Below are 16,559 nucleotides of genomic sequence, written 5' to 3'. Positions count from 1 at the left end.
CCCGTAATAAAACATCAAACCCCCGACGAAAGGATCTATAGCAAGGCCTAGACCTCGGAGGAAGTGGGAGACGAACACGACGCTCTCGTTGGGTTTGGGGGAGAGGACGGCCTGCCCTCGGGTAGGCAGCCGATGCACAACCTCGGCGGTCAGATATCTGGCCTTCCTCAACTTTTTGATGTCTTCTTCCGTGACGGAGGAAGGCACCCATCAGCCTTGAAGGCTAGATCCGGACATGATTGAAGGTTCGGAGCACCTGACCTGAACTTTGGGTGTTTGAGCTTGAGGTGGGGGAAGGATTCGATTGAGCACGGGAGGGAAAAATAAAAGCCTTGTCCCTTTATAAAGAGGGTGAATATCAAGCGTCCTCTCTGTGGCCATTTGGACTTGCCTATAGTCTAGGAGTCCTAGAAGCGGTTGGGTTACCCACATCCGTATTGATGAGAATCCCGAAATAAGAGGACACGATCTCTGCTTTAACAAGACGTGCCGAGGAAACCGCCTCGCATGACGCGCTGAGGTGGGATAATAAAACGATTTGAATAAAGGCTTGGTCATGGTGCGATGTCGCACTACGGAATACGCCAGTAGATTAGATTTGTGTAAATATTATTCTTTCTATGGCCATATGTGGAAACTTATTTTGCAGAGCCGGACACTATCTTTGTGTTCAAAATCTTCTATGAAGTACTTGGAGGAGGAACCCGCCTTGCAATGCCGAAGACAATCTGCGCGTCGGACTCGTCGTCATTGAAGCCTGGTTCAGGGGCTACTGAGGGAGTCCTGGATTAGGGGGTGTCCGGATGGCCGGACTATACCTTCAGCCGGACTCCTGGACTATGAAGATACAAGATTGAAGACTTCGTCCCGTGTCCGGAAGGGACTTTCCTTGGCGTGGAAGGCAAGCTTGGCGATACGGATATATAGATCTCCTACCATTGTAACCGACTTTGTGTAACCCTAACCCTCTTCAGTGTCTATATAAACCGGAGGGTTTTAGTCCGTAGGACAACATACACAACAACAATCATACCATAGGCTAGCTTCTAGGGTTTAGCCTCTCCGATCTCGTGGTAGATATACTCTTGTACTACCCATATCATCAATATTAATCAAGCAGGACGTAGGGTTTTACCTCCATCAAGAGGGCCCGAACCTGGGTAAAACTTCGTGTCCCTTGCCTCCTGTTACCATCCGGCCTTGACGCACAGTTCGGGACCCCCTACCCGAGATCCGCCAGTTTTGACACCGACAGGGTGCTTCTAATGCGATCTCCTATCTGACGCTCTATGCGTCTAACTACCAAGATATCACACAACGACAACACTAAGCGAATGACTGAATCAACCCATCTAAGATAGCTAAGAGCATCTCCAGCCGTTCGCCCTCCTAGGACGCATAATAATCGTCCCCTGACGGCGAGCCGGTGATACAATCGGCGCTGGGGACGGTTTTGTGCCAGTCGTCGCCCCCAGGCGCCAATATTGGCCCACTTTTCAGCCCCATTTCAGCGAATAAAGGGCCCATATGGGCGACAATAGGGCCATATTCAGCATGGTTCGTCGTTGCTCGGCGTTCAATTAGCAACATAATTTTCTATCACATATTTCATCACAGAAAAATCAAATACTTCAACAAAATAGTACAACAACAAATAGTTCAATACAAATTATATAGTTCAACAAATAAAAACTCATATTTCATCACACGTCCCGCCCGGCGTCGCCCTTGAGCCTCCATAGGTGCTCTATCAGATCTTGCTGCAGTTGATGATGCACCTGTGGGTCTCGGATCCCCTGACGCATACTGAGATAGGCAGTTCAGGTTGCCGGTAGCTGGTGATCAACTTCGGCTAGAGGACCCTGCCTGTAGTATGGTTCAGTGTCAACCACTGGGTCTTCTTGCTCGCTCTCGATGATCATGTTGTGCAAGATGACACAGCAAGTCATAAGCTCCCACATTTGATCTTTCGACCAGGTCTGAACGGGGTACCGGACAACATCAAATCGAGATTGGAGCACACCAAATGCCCGCTCGACATCCTTCCTGCAAGCCTCCTGAACCTTCGCAAACCAGGCATTCTTGCCTCCTGACACAGGGTTTGAGATCGTATTCACAAATGTCGACCATCTCGTATAGATGCCATCAGCTAGTTAGTACCCCTTGTTGTAGTGTTGCCCATTGATCTCGAAGTTCACCGGAGGAGAATGACCTTCAACAAGCTTGACAAAGACAGGAGAGCACTGCAGCACGTTGATGTCATTGTGAGTTCCTGGCATACTAAAGGAGTGCCAAATCCAGAGGTCCTGTGTGGCCACCGCCTCAAGTACCACACTACAACCGCCTTTGTACATCCCTTGCCAAGCAAATGGGCAATTCTTCCATTTCCAATGCACGCAGTCGATGCTTCCAAGCATCCCAGGAAATCCTCTTGCTGCATTCTGTGCTAGGATCCAAGCAGTGTCTTCCGCATTGGGTGTTCTCAAGTATTGCGGTCCAAATACTGCCACCACTGTCCGACAGAACTTGTAGAAACACTCCATGCTGGTGGACTCGTCCATGTGCCCATAGTCGTCCAGTGAATCACCGGGCGCTCCGTATGCAAGCATCCTCATCGCTGTCGTGCACTTCTGGATCGAGGTGAATCCAAGTTTGCCGGTGCAATTCATCTTGCACTTGAAGTAGTTGTTGAACTCCCGGATAGAATTCACAATCCCGAGGAAGAGCTTTCGACTCATCCGATGGTGCCGAAATGTTTTGTCGCCGTGAAGTGGAGCATCGGCAAAGTAGTCGGAGTAGAGCATGCAGTAGCCTTTGAGACGATGCCGGTTTTTTGCTTTCACCCGCCCCGCCGCTGAGCCACCTCACCGCGACTTTTCATTGCTCGCCAGCAGCTGGGCGAGGAGGAGGCATCCAGCGGCGGTGGTCGGCGTGAAGGACAAAGCGGCGTTGAGGAGGAGCAGTGCGTCCAGCGGCGGCGTGCACTAGACAGTTCAGGCACTAGGATTGGATCAGTCGATTTGGGGATCGATCAATTTTTTCTCATTATCGTGTGAGGCGCATCTTACATCCGGGCAATCTGCACTTTAACTTACCCAAATGTTAGAGCATCTGCAGCCAGCGAACACCAAATCCGACCCCTCAAACGGGGTGCTTCTAATGCGATTTCCTATTTGACGCTCTATGCGTCTAACTGCCAAGATATCACACAGCAACAACACTAAGCGAACGACTGGGTCAACCAATCTAAGATAGCTAACAAGTACTCTCTTTGCCCCGTAATATAAGAATGTTTTAACACTGCCGGCTCTATGGACGGAGGGAGTAGATCGCATGATCGCATCTGGTTTTGGAAAGCTTATGAAGATTGTGGGAACCTTAAAGCAGGTCCCTGAACGGACTTATGGACTGGTTTTTTGGTTTCTGTTTCTTTTTTTGGTTTTCCTTCATGTTTCTTTTCTTAGTTTTTTTGTCTTTGTTTCTTTTCTTTATTTTTAGTTCAAAATTGCACAACTATTCATAATTTGTTCAGGATTTTTTAAAAATGTTTCCATTTCAAAATCTGTTCATAAATTTTGAATTTTTTACGCAAAGTTTATAAAAAAGTTTGTGTTTTCAAATTTAGTTTGTGAGTTTCAAAAAATTTCCTCGTTTCAAATTTTGTTCACAACTTTAACAAAAATCATGTTTCAATTTTTGTTCGGGAGTTTCATAACATGTTCCCGTTTCAAACATTGTTCGCAAATTTCAAACAATTTTCGTCTCTAATTTTGCTCACGAGTTTTAAAAAAATTGCATTTTCTTAAATGACCGTGTTTCAAAAAAATAGGAGGTTAAAATTTTCCCCATTTTTCATAAATTTTCGCATATCCAAAAATTGTTTAGGAATTCGAAACATGTTCTAGTTTCCAAAAATTGTTTGTATTTTTTGAAATGTGTGAGTTTTTTCAAATTTTATTCACAATTTTTAGAATTGTTCGCGGTTTCATAAATCATTCACATTTTTTTCAGAATAATGTTTCGTGTTCAAAATAAAAAATATGTTTGGATCTGCACTCAGTTTTGTTCTTCAGTTTTTGCGCTGCATTGAACACAAGATAGCTCGCTATTTTTTTCCAAGCAAACAATTAGTTTGGGCCGGCGCAGTCGGGAGACCCGCCTGTGCGTGCAGTCGACATTCTGCCGCACAGAGTGGCAGATAGGAGCTGACGCTCCTAATTGGCGTTTATGGCGCCAGCTTTACGGCGCCGCTTCCGTGGGCCGGCCCAGCAATCCATCGCTCGCTCAGTCCCCTCAAAAAAGGAATTCCCGCGCTAAGTCAGTGGTTGACTGGTCGGCAATTGGCTAGTTGACCGCCTGTCCGTTGATTTTGTAATAAAATAAATTAAACTTAAAAAAACGATTTTAAAGAAACTATTAAATTCAAAAGAGCAATTTTAACATGCTCCCTCTTATCCCCCCCTCCTTTCACAATGGAGGTAAGAAGGTCTATTATATACTCTTACCTCTCATGTGAAAAGATGAAAAGAGGAGGTAAGAGGGAACATGTTAAAAATCCTCAATGCAAAATACTTTATGGATTTTGAAAAACAAAGGTTGCAAAACTTATGAAAAGTTCATCGACTTTATAAAATTCTCATCAACTTTTAAAAAAAGTTCATCAATTTGGAAAAAGTTCATCGATTCTGGAAAAAAACTTCCTGGTTTTTTTAAAAAAGTTCACAAAACTGTAAAAAGTATATATATTTGAAAAAAAGTTCATTAATTTCAAAAAAGTTCATCAAATTTGCTAAAAGAATCATCCAATTTGGAAAATTTTCATTGAATTTTTTTAAAAAGCTAAATCTATTTGAAAGTTCATCGTTTTTTTCCGTAGTTCACAAATTTGAAAAGGTTCATCAGTTTTGAAAAGATGTTAAAGAATTTGGAAAAAAGTTTGTGAATTTGAATAAAAGTTCATCAGTTTTGAAGTAAAGTGCATCATTTTGAAAGAAAAAAAACCCGTACATTTAAGAAAAAAGGAAAAAGGAGAAAGAAAAAAATAAAAGCTAAATAAAAACGATCAGAAAAAAATTCACGAACCGAGAAATAAATAGAAGGCAAAAAAGCCTAACTTTCACACCCGTTGAAGGTAGCTTATTGGTTAGAGTCCTTTCTTTTGTACGGTAGCTTATTGGTTAGAGCCCTTTCTTTTTTCGGGAGTTTTGGGACTATACAGAAATAAAATTCTTTTTGGCCAGTTTTGGTACTATATACAGGAAAAAAATCGTATATGGTCTGACCCAGGTAAGAGCGTCTTCAGTGCCAGTTAACAAAATGCATGTTAAAGGGCGCTGAAGGCGCCGAAGACCACGTTAAAGGGCGTTGAAGGCGCCGAAGACCAGATCATCTACCTAACCCCGACGAGGAGTCGAGATGAGGCGCTGTCGCGCCCATGGATCGCGTACTCAGTGGCACCGCGCTTCTGATTCAAAGCGCAAGGGGCCTGCTTGAGACCGTACAGTGCCTTGTTGAGGCAAAGCACGTTGCCCTCTTGTCCGGTGGCAAAATCCTTTTTGGGAGTTTTGGACTAAACAGAAAAAAAAATCGTATATGGTCCGACCCAGGTAAGAGCGCCTTCAGCACCAGTTAACAAAATACATGTTAACGGGTGCTGAAGGCGTCGAAAACCAGATCATCTACATAACCCCCGACGAGTAGTCGAGATGAGGCGTAGCCGCGCCCATAGTTGGCGTGCTCAGTGGCACTGCGCTCGAAGCCGAGCAAGGAGCGGCAGAGGTCTAGCTTCTGATTCCAAGCGCGAGGGGCCTACTTGAGACCGTACATCGCCTTGTCGAGGCGAACCACCATGCCATCCTGTCCGACGGTGGCGTACCCAGGAGGTTGTGCGATGTAGACTTCCTCCTGAAGCTCCCCGTTGAGGAAAGTGCTCTTGATGTCCATATGGTGCACACCCCAGCCCGCGTGCGCGGCCAGGCGAGCAGAAGATGCACCGACTCCAGCGTGCAACGGGCGTGAACACGTCCTCATAGTCCACGCCCTGGCGCTGCACGAACCCTTTGGCGACAAGGCGGGCCTTGTGCCTGACCACTGCGCCACGAGGATCTCGTTTCACCTTGTAGACCCACTTGAGATCTGTGGGTCGATGGCCAGAAGGGAGGTCGATGAGGTGCCATGTGCAATTCTCCTGGATGGACGCCATCTCCTCGTCCATGGAGAGCCTCCAGGCTACGTATTCTTGTGCCTCACCGAGGGAGGCGGGCTCGTCTGCAAGCACAAGGTGCAGCTCTCGTTGTCGAAGGCGTCAAGGTCGAGGATGTAATCCGTGAATAGCTGGTTCAACTGCACAATGTCGTCCCGCGCGTGCATCACCATCGGGTGCACTCCTGCATGACCTGAGGGTGATGGCGGTACAATCGGGGGCGCCGGTGCGCTTGAGCCAGGCGAAATACATGTTGTGGCAGTGTTTTTCCCGAGCGCAGAGTCAATCACACCAGCACTCTTGGGCGTGGATGCAGAGGGCGCGCCAGGCACCGCCGTGGCTACGTCCACACCGCCTGCAGTGTGAGAGGGGGCGCCCGGGATTGTTGGTGCGGTCTGGCGCACCCCCTTAGACCCGGTGGCCGGCCCGTACTCTATGGTCAATTTCACACACTTTTTTGAATTTGTGAACATTTTTGAAAGTTGTGTTTTTTCCAAATTTGCTTTGAATTCGTGAATACTTTTGTGATTTTTTTAAAATTCTTTAAGTTCATTGACATTTTATGAACACAAAATACTTTTTGGATTACTGATTTTTTTTTAAATTTAAATAAAACCAACGGAGTACAAAAAACAAAGTGAAAAGAATCAGAAAAAACAATGGAAAACAACCAGGTGTGCGCTCGCTCATGGCTGCCTTTGCACGCTAAGCCAGACCCTTGTAGGGAGCGAACAAGGCTTCAGCAAGAATGACCGAGTCAATACATATCATCTCTCCCATGGAAAGACCATTTCCTAGAGGCGTCAAGTAATACTTAAAGGTACTTGAAGACGTAGTATAATGCTCATTTATCAATGCCCCAACTTTCACACAAACCATGTATAAAACTATCTAATGTACCAAATGAATGTAAGTTTGCTACATTTGTTTTTTCAAAATATGAAGCACATGTCTTGGAAACTAATTGTTAGATCATGGAAGATATATTTTCCCACGAGGGACCAAGAAATAAGCTTGTTCAATGATCTCACAATACTTGTGGGCATCTTATCCACTCTATTTGTTTTTACTTGTTTACATCTCGAATAAACAATGGTACACTCTGTAAATATATATAACAAGATATGTGTTAGACACATAAGCTCTAGATCCCTCTCGATCAAGATAAATAATAATAGTAACATACATACAAACACATACAAATACACTATAATGCATCTAATAATACATCCCAATCCACAAAGAAATCTATTGTCTTGATTATTTGCTTGGATCTATGGAAGACACATGTTAATGTGTTCTTTTAAGAATATTTTAATCAAGTTTTTAAGGAGAGTGATTTTTTTTCTTCTGCAAAGGACAATTCTAATTTAGCACAAGTGTATTAGCACCAGTAGATGTAATAAAATTCTTGTAATTTAGCATTGTATTTAACCAAAATTGTACTAAGTATAACATAAAATGATACAGATAAGATATTATGCTTATGTAATAAGTTCTAAAAAGGCAAAAAAAGTCTGATATAAATAAATGAATATGCATTAGTTTTTTTTTGCGGATAAGAGCATCGTATGAGGATGTGAACAGCGAAGAAAAGTATATACTTGTTTAGAACTTTATGAATATTGTTTGCTATGATAAGTATGAATTTACGGAATATGTTACCTGATTTGGTAACATTGTTTGGGAGAATTTTTTTGGAGATTGTTTTGTAAAATGAGTTAAGTAAAAACATTTATTTGAAAAACAGCCTTGCAGTACAAAGAAATAACATTAACTGATTATTTAATATAAAAAAGAAAACAATATTTTGTGAAACAAAATCAAAATAAAGTACCCTCACATGAAGTTTAAATTATGCACAATTGAACCCTGATTTGACTACATAAAAACATTTTTCCGACTTTGATGTATACATAAGGACTCCCGCATCTTCTCATCATGTGGATATAGCACATCCTTCACGAGCAAAGCTTCAATATTCTTTAATGATTCCAAGACAGGCAAAAATGCAAGGGAATTCTAAGAACCAAGGGTACTCACAAACCTGATATTACCTTGGATGATAAACAACAAAGGCCTCACCATGTATGAGAAAATTGATTGACATTAGCAAAGACACAATATATATCCATCAAGATACAAAATTTCAAATCCAAATTGAGAATACATCCATAAGTAAAGGGGGACAAAGTTAGTTTGAATTGGGCTATGAATTCATCACATTAACATTATTAAACACAAAAAAATTTCTTTTAGTGTCTCAAACTTCATATTGAGTTTGGATTAAGATTTTTTATATGATAGATGCATGTATCATTAGTGGACATTGTTTTTTTTTTCATAATTTTAACCACTTCTATAGACATTTAAAAAGGGTACACCGGAGGAACTCTCCCCATGACTTGGAGCCAATATGTCAAATAAGGTCGATCATTATCTCATTGACCTTCCCCTTCCCCTGTAAGTGTACATAGACACATCCCATCATGTAAATCTATTAGGGGTTAGTGTACACCTCCTTTTTCCGGTATACCACTACATTATTTACATTACAATACTAAAATTAGTGGGTTGGACAACTAAGATAGCCCAATTACACCTATCATTTCCATCCATAAGAGATACCCCCTCTTCCCCCACCCACCTACCCACTTCTTTTTGAAGAACGTATACTGCCCTTTTAATCGTTGGTTATGCAGCGTAACATGTGATGGCCTATCATAGTACTATCTTTATATTTACCTAATATTAAAGGGAGGAACCTTTCATAGTTCTCCATAGGTCACATGTTTCTATTCGTTGATTTTATGTTAATCATCAAGATTGACGGACGAGATTTAAAAGTGCATGTATGTTCCTTCCTGACTTTAAAAAGTTCCCGATCACGCAAGCACGCTTAGATCGGCCGCCTGGGCCTACATTTGATGGGCCTACCATTTTTATGGGATGGACAAGCAACAAAATTAATTATTAAGATGCAAGAGGGATCGAACCTGGGACCTGCAGTTCTTATGTTGAAAGACAAATCCAACTAAGCTAGCTAGCAGTTGCCTTAGCAATTGTCCCACCTCGGTTCAAATGATATATGTGAGCACGTACGTGCCAAAATAAATAGGATATCTTGGCTAAAATAAAGGAAAATGTGGGCTCGTATAAAGAAAAGAGAGCCTTAGAAAGAGAGGAATACTCTGGGTAGAGAAAATTGCGGGATTCTCTAAAGGAAAGAGAGCCTTCAAAGAGAGGGCTTTGCATGCGGCATTCATTTTTACTCCCACCGTTCCGAAATATAAGATCTTTTTAGAGATTTCAACAAGGGACTACATACGGAGCAAAATGAGTGAATCTACACTCTAAAATATTTCTATATACATCCATATGTTATAGTCCGTTTGAAACCTCTAAAAAGACTTATATTTAGAAACAGAGGAAGTACATGGCTACTTGGCTCTCTATAATGCGGAATGGTGCATGACGGGTTAATTAACTCTTAAAAACGGAATATGCTGGATTATATGCCGCAATTAATTCATCCGGGTGTCCAACAATTAACGGGACTGCGTGCTCATAGATGGATGGATGGATTGATCATAATTGTGGTACAAAAATCATACCAAAACTATCTTAGGCACACAACAGGACTCCGGGTTCATGGATGGATGGATTAAAAAAAACACATATTAATTGCATAGAGCAAATGTAGCGCATACACACAAAACTCAGACAAAATGACCCGGAAACACAGGTGTGTTAGAAACTATGCGCAAAAGACCTATGGAAAAACAAAATAATAAGTAATAAATTCTTTGAACGCCCTGCACACATCTTCTTCAAAGCTCGACATTGAATACAGGGAAGAGAAGCAACCCAACACACCATGTCCGCCGTACCAGCATAGTTGGAGCAGCGTTGTGAACCGATTGAGTGGCTCATCGCAGATTGACGAGGCCGAACTCTATGAATCGTCGGCCCCGGATCATGCCCGTGCTCGCCGGACGGCAAACTGGAAGTCTTCGCCGAACACCGTCGGAGAAGAGAGTCGGACCTGCTCACCATCTTCCACAAAACCTAGCTCGAAACCGTGCCCCGAAGGTCGCTGGTGCTATCACCAAATGAGGAGGCAACCACAACCGGCCGGATCACCACTATACAACCTCCCGGATCCGCGAGCAGCAACATAGGGAACACTGCCGAGATGGAGGTGGACTCGTAGGAAAAAAAAAGGTAGGCTCAAGTTTGGTGTCCGCTAACAAGCTGACCATTCCCACAACCACCAAGAACTTGTCGGCCACACATGACTTGCAAGAAGATCGTGGCTCCTCGCTCTGTCGTCCATCGTTGAGGAGGCCTTTTGTTGGACACATCAATTATCTCTTCTGTTGCAAGGCACGGGCATATGTGCTAGTCAAACATAAGGCAACTATGAACTGAGTCTAGCTCAACTTGTTAGGTTCCTTGTGGTGGAATTCGTCTTTTTGGGTTCAAATACTAAACTTGCCACAATGTTCGAAATTTCCTGGATTTATTCTAATTATTCGACATTGTTCTTTTAGTATGAGAATGATCTTCTCATAACGGTAAGATATGCGTGCAGTCATAGGTGTGCATGTATATGAGCGTTAGTGTGAATGTATGTGAGCGTTGGTCTAATAGAGAAGTGTAAAAGATTCTAGCAAAAGACGTTGGAAGAACCTGATAAACCAAGTAAGTACTCCCTCCATTCTTTTATACAAAGTCACAAACTCAAATTACAGGTACCAATATAAAATTTAATGACTACTTTGCAAGCCAACTTTCTTCTTGTTAACCAGAATTATTAATACACCTGCATGCATGCAAGGAAGAAATGAGAAGTAGCACAATGTCATTATGACTACATGCATGCAAGTATTAAACAAGTTGCTAGTACGAGGAAACATTATTAAATTTTGCCTTAATTACTGTTAGTGACCTTATATAGATACAAAATGTATTTTTATAGTGGCCTTGTATAAGGGAATGGAGGAAATATTTGGTTTCGTGTGAACTGCTTCTGCTTCATCTGAGGTGCCGAGCAATGATACACGTACCTCAGTGCCCAGATTTCAAATTCTAGTAGGCTGGTTCCCACGGAGAACGAGCTAGCTTTTGTACAAAGCAGTGCTTTTGATTCACGACATACATGCATGATACACGATGATAATCGTCAAGATTCCAAGACACGTAATCGCGTATATAGATCTACGCAAATGTGATTGAGGACGTCCACTTTTGAGGGACCAGCGAAATTCGGCACTACGTACAGGACCAGTAACGCATCATGATGCACAAGTACGAATTCTCCTCTCTAGAACAGGACGACCCACCCACCGGCGGCACTAACTACCATATCTACGACAAGTTAGTACAAACTTGAAACATTTATTTTAAAACAGAGGGAGTATGTACAACTGCTACAAGAGTTCACTCATGGCAGTATACCGCAGGTGTTCTACTTTGAGCGTGCCACGGGAGAGGGGTGATGCTGAGGCTAAGGGGGAGGAGTGGTGGTCGTCGCTAATAGAAGTGTTGTTGCCTTCATAGGCGAATAGACGACAGGCAATGGCGCTAAAGCTTGAATGTGGGAACGGGCGCGCGGGAAACTCCAATGGAGGGAAACTCGCCTGCGGAGCTGCTTCTAATGGCGCAGCCGTCGCATGTTTGGTGTCAGCATACGGACGACAGCGTTTGGCAGGAAGAGAATGCTACACCATTTTTTTTGCGGAAAGAATGCTAGAAAGAGTGGTTTATAAGAGAAGCGTAAAACATTTCAGCATAAACCTTCACTAGCATGGCGAGCAACTTAGCGTTCAACCCTAAACCCTAAACCTATAAGTCTTTTTTCCCATTATTCGACTCAAATTACTGCTGGCGAGCAGTCTAAGAGCCATGGAGTGTTTAGAGAGCTCCCGTACTAAGTGACTTTTGGTCCAACGACCATGAACAATTCTGCTGTAGTGACAAGGTTTCACAACGTAACAATAGAAGAAGATCGTACCCTCAGATATTTATCGAATTCCTTGAGGAATCATCTTGTTTTAGAGAGTATCATATGCTTCACGTGCATATCATGAAAAATGGGTGCACCAATCTCCAACACGTCGTATATTGGATCCACACACGTATAGATAATCAATTTTCATCAACGCGTACGTGTCCTCTTTCAAGGAAGCAACTCAATTTGTATACATGATACACGATGATCTGCACTAATTCGATTGACGACGTCGACTTTTGAGGACCAGCAAAATTCGGCACCACATACAGGACCACCTACGTACATCAGGCAGGAAAAGGTCGATTTTAGAGATCATGGCGCATATATACGTATAATTCTCCCTAGCTAGAACACGACGAGCCACCAACCGGCGGCACTAACAATCATACCTACTAGCACTGCTTGCTACAAGTGTTAACTTAGTGCAGCTCATCCGGTCCAGAAACCCAAAAGGACTACTGTAAACATTCTCATATAGCTGAGCACTGGGCGTCGGCGCTACTATGGGTACTGCTCTGTGCCTGGCACTGGCGGTGCTGCTACTGCTGCTCGCTAATGATCCGGTGTTGGTGGCCGCGGACGACGGCGTCGACGAACAGCTGCTGGAGCGGTTCAAGGCGGCGGTACGGAACCGTGGGGAGCTGGGGGGATGGACCCGTGGCGACGGCGCGTGCAGTTTCCCTGGTGCCGCGTGCGTCAGGGGAGGGAAGAGGCTCGTGTCGCTCTCCCTCTCGGGGGTCCCACTCGACGTCGACTTCCGCGCCGTCGCGGGCACACTGCTGCAGCTGGGTGGTGTCGAGGTCGTCAGCCTGCGAGGCGCCAACATGAGCGGCTCCCTCGCAAGCGGCGGGGTCGCCGTGGTCTGGCGGTGCGGCCAGAAGCTGGCTCAGCTGGACCTGTCCGGCAACAGGGCACTAAGAGGATCCGTAGCTGACGCCCGCGTGCTCGCCGGCGCGTGCGACGGGCTGAGGGAGTTGAACCTTTCTGGTAACGCACTCGTTGGCGGTGGCGGCGGGAAGGGAGATGGCGGGGACATTTTTGCCCGCCTGGATGTCCTTGACCTCTCGGACAACAACATCACCGGCGACGGCGATCTCAGCTGGATGGGGGGAGTCCGTCGGCTGAACCTCGCCTGGAACTCGATCTCCGGGCCACTCCAGGTCCCGGCATTCACCAACTGTTCCAGGATGGAGTCACTTGATCTATCCGGAAATTTAATCTCCGGCGAGGTGCTGCCCGGGGCCCTGTCCGGCTGCACTGCTCTTGTTTCGCTCAACCTCTCCAGCAACCACTTAAAGGGCGCTTTTCCGCCAGACACACGCTGCTTGCGTCGCTCCCCACGGCTCTCGTGGCTCACTCTATCACTCAACCACTTCCATGGCTCCATGCCCGACTCTCTAGGTCGGCTTGCCAATCTGAGGATGTTGGACTTCAGCTCGAACGAGCTCTCCGGCGCTATACCATCCTCACTCTGCCCGAACACCGGCTCCAAGCTAGTCCAAGCTCGAGGTGCTCTACCTGCAGAACAACTACCTTACCGGCGGCATCCCGGCGAAGATCTCCAACTGTGAAAGCCTCGAGTCTCTAGACCTCAGTCTCAACTACATCAATGGCTCCATCCCCACATCCGTCGGCAGCCTTGCTCGTCTCCGTGACCTCATCCTGTGGGAGAACAAATTGGAGGGCGAGATTCCGGTGTCGCTCGGTGGTGCTCGCGGACTCGAGCACCTCATCCTCGAGTACAACACGCTCACTGGCAGCATCCCGTCGGAATTGATGAACTGCAAGAATCTGAAATGGATAGCGCTGGGGAGCAACCGGCTCTCTGGGTCGGTGCCGGCTTGGCTGGGGCGGCTAGACAACCTTGCAATCTTGAAGCTCAACAACAACTCCTTCTCAGGGCGTATACCGCTGGAGCTAGGAGACTGCAAGAGTTTAATTTGGCTCGATCTGAACGACAACCAGCTAAGCGGATCGATACCACCGGAGCTGGCGAGGCAGTCCGGGAAGGTGGCTATCGGCTTCATGATAGCGCGGCCACATATATATACTTGCGCAACGACGAGCAGAGCAGCAAATGTCGCGGCGCGGGGAGCTTGCTTGAGATCGGCGGCGTCCGTTTGGAGCAACTAAACCAGATGGCTAGCAAGAATACGTGCAACTTCACACGGGTATACATCCTGGATAGCGGAGAGCACACTTTGAAAAGCAATGCCTCCATGATATTCTTGGACCTGTCCTTTAACAAGCTTGACTCCGAGATCCCCAAGGAACTTGGTAAGATGAACTATGTAGCAATCATGAATCTTCGGCAAAATCGACTTTCTGGTGCCATCCCAGCAGAGCTTGCAGGTTCCAAGAATTTAGGTATGCTTGACCTGTCACACAACAAGTTGGAAGGCCCAATCCCGAGTTCATTTTCGTTGCTATCGTTGTCGGAGATTGATCTATCATACAATAGGCTGAATGGATCAATACCGGAGATGGGATCCCTTGCCACTTTCCCAGAGAGCCAATATGCAAACAACTCTGGCTTGTGCGGCTTCCCTCTGCCTCGATGCCAACCATTTTTGAAACCCCAAGGTAGTGCTTCAGTAGTAAGTACCACTTCCAGTAATAAGTACAACCTCCTAACACTTCTAATAATCCTACTCTCAGCTGTCACGCTAGCTTTTGTCATTTTTTTAATTTTATTGTACTTCATATCGTGGAGAAATAAAGTCGACAACGGCAAGACCAAATCTTCCAATGACCTGACAGCTCCAGCAAGCCATCAGTTAGTCTCACACCTAGAGCTTGTTCGTGCCACTGGTAATTTCAGTGAAGATTACATGTTGGGATATGGAGGCCACGGAAAGGTATTCAAGGGACAACTGAGCGATGGTTTGATGGTTGCAATAAAGGTTTTTGACATGCGGTCCACGTGTGCCATTAGAAGCTTTGAGGCCAAGTGCCATGTGCTCCGCATGGCGTGGCATCGCAACCTGATACGGATAATCACCACATGTTCTAACATGAATTTCAGAGCGTTGGTGCTACAATACATGCCAAATGGCAATTTAGAGACATTGCTTCACTGCTCACAACAGGGCGAAACACAATTCGGGTTCCGCGAGAGACTGTGTGTTATGCTTGAGGTGTCAATGGCAATGGAATATCTACACCATGGTTACCATGAAATCGTCTTGCACTGCGACTTGAAGCCAAGCAATGTGTTATTTGACGAGGACATGATGGCGCATGTGGCAGATTTTGGCATTGCAAGACTACTACAAGCTGATGGTAACTCTGCGTTCTCCATTAACATGCATGACACTATTGGGTACATGTCACCAGGTACTTAGTACTTATTATCTTGCTCAATGTATCAAATTCTTGTTAAGCCACCAATTAACTAATATTGGCCAGTTCAGTTGGAATGTGCATTTATCCTTCTTTTTGCACAGAGTATGGGTCATACGGGAAAGCTTCACGAAAGAGCGATGTGTTCAGCTACGGCATCATGCTCCTTGAAGTCTTTACTGGGAAGAGGCCAACGGATGCTATGTTTGTTGGAGAACCGAGCCTTAGACGATGGGTTAATCAATTGTTTCAGGCAGGTCAACTTGTTCATGTCATGGATAGACGGCTACTGCAATGCTTTGGCATGGACATTAGCTTTCTTGTGCCAATACTAGAGGTTGGTTTGCTTTGCTCCAGTGACTCACCTGGAGATAGGATAACTATGAGCGAGGTAGTTTTAAAGATGAAGAACGTCAAAACAGAGTACATCAAATATATATCGTCTACATTAGGAAATGTTTCACAATGATTGGTCAACCTTGCTTCGTGGCTGCATGAAGAACTGTTTCGGAGAAACAAAAAGGACAGTGCAATATATATTATTTGAAGAACTAGTTGGCGTTTTCTTTGTTCAACATAATGATTTGCTACCTGTTTTGGAACTGATTCTTTTTTCATCCAAAGTGTACTATCCAATTTTATGACTGCAACATGAAATGAGTTCTGAAGCGTTTGGATGTACGTAAACTTGCACATTTTGTATTGTTTTGTGGACATAAAGTAGTAATGTCTTCTTTGCTGGTTCTTTTTCTATCATTGGTGCCCATTTTTAAAAAATATTGATGAATATCTTTTTGATTCATGTCATTTAAAAAAATTGTAGACCACTTTATAAAATAAATAAGTATTTTTAAACATGAACATATTTTATAATTCGTGATATTTTTATTTCACAAACATTTCAAGATTTTTCAAATGAAATAGTGGCTGACTCTTTTTTTCAAGGATGCGCCAAAGAATGACGCATCAGAAGCATAGATAGAAGGGCCCAAGATGGGC

At 44.5% G+C, this 16,559-nt stretch overlaps 1 pseudogene; it reads left to right on the top strand.

Moving 5' to 3' along the window:
- The first annotated feature begins 12,585 nt into the window (after nt 1-12,585).
- Nucleotides 12,586-16,278, top strand: LOC123063468 (brassinosteroid LRR receptor kinase BRI1-like; annotated as a pseudogene).
- Nucleotides 16,279-16,559: the final 281 nt, after the last annotated feature.

This window comes from Triticum aestivum, chromosome 3A, assembly GCF_018294505.1.
Source record: "Triticum aestivum cultivar Chinese Spring chromosome 3A, IWGSC CS RefSeq v2.1, whole genome shotgun sequence".
NCBI lineage: Eukaryota > Viridiplantae > Streptophyta > Magnoliopsida > Poales > Poaceae > Triticum > Triticum aestivum.
The sequence above is the reverse complement of the archived record's forward strand: the minus strand, read 5'-3'. Positions and strand labels throughout refer to the sequence as shown.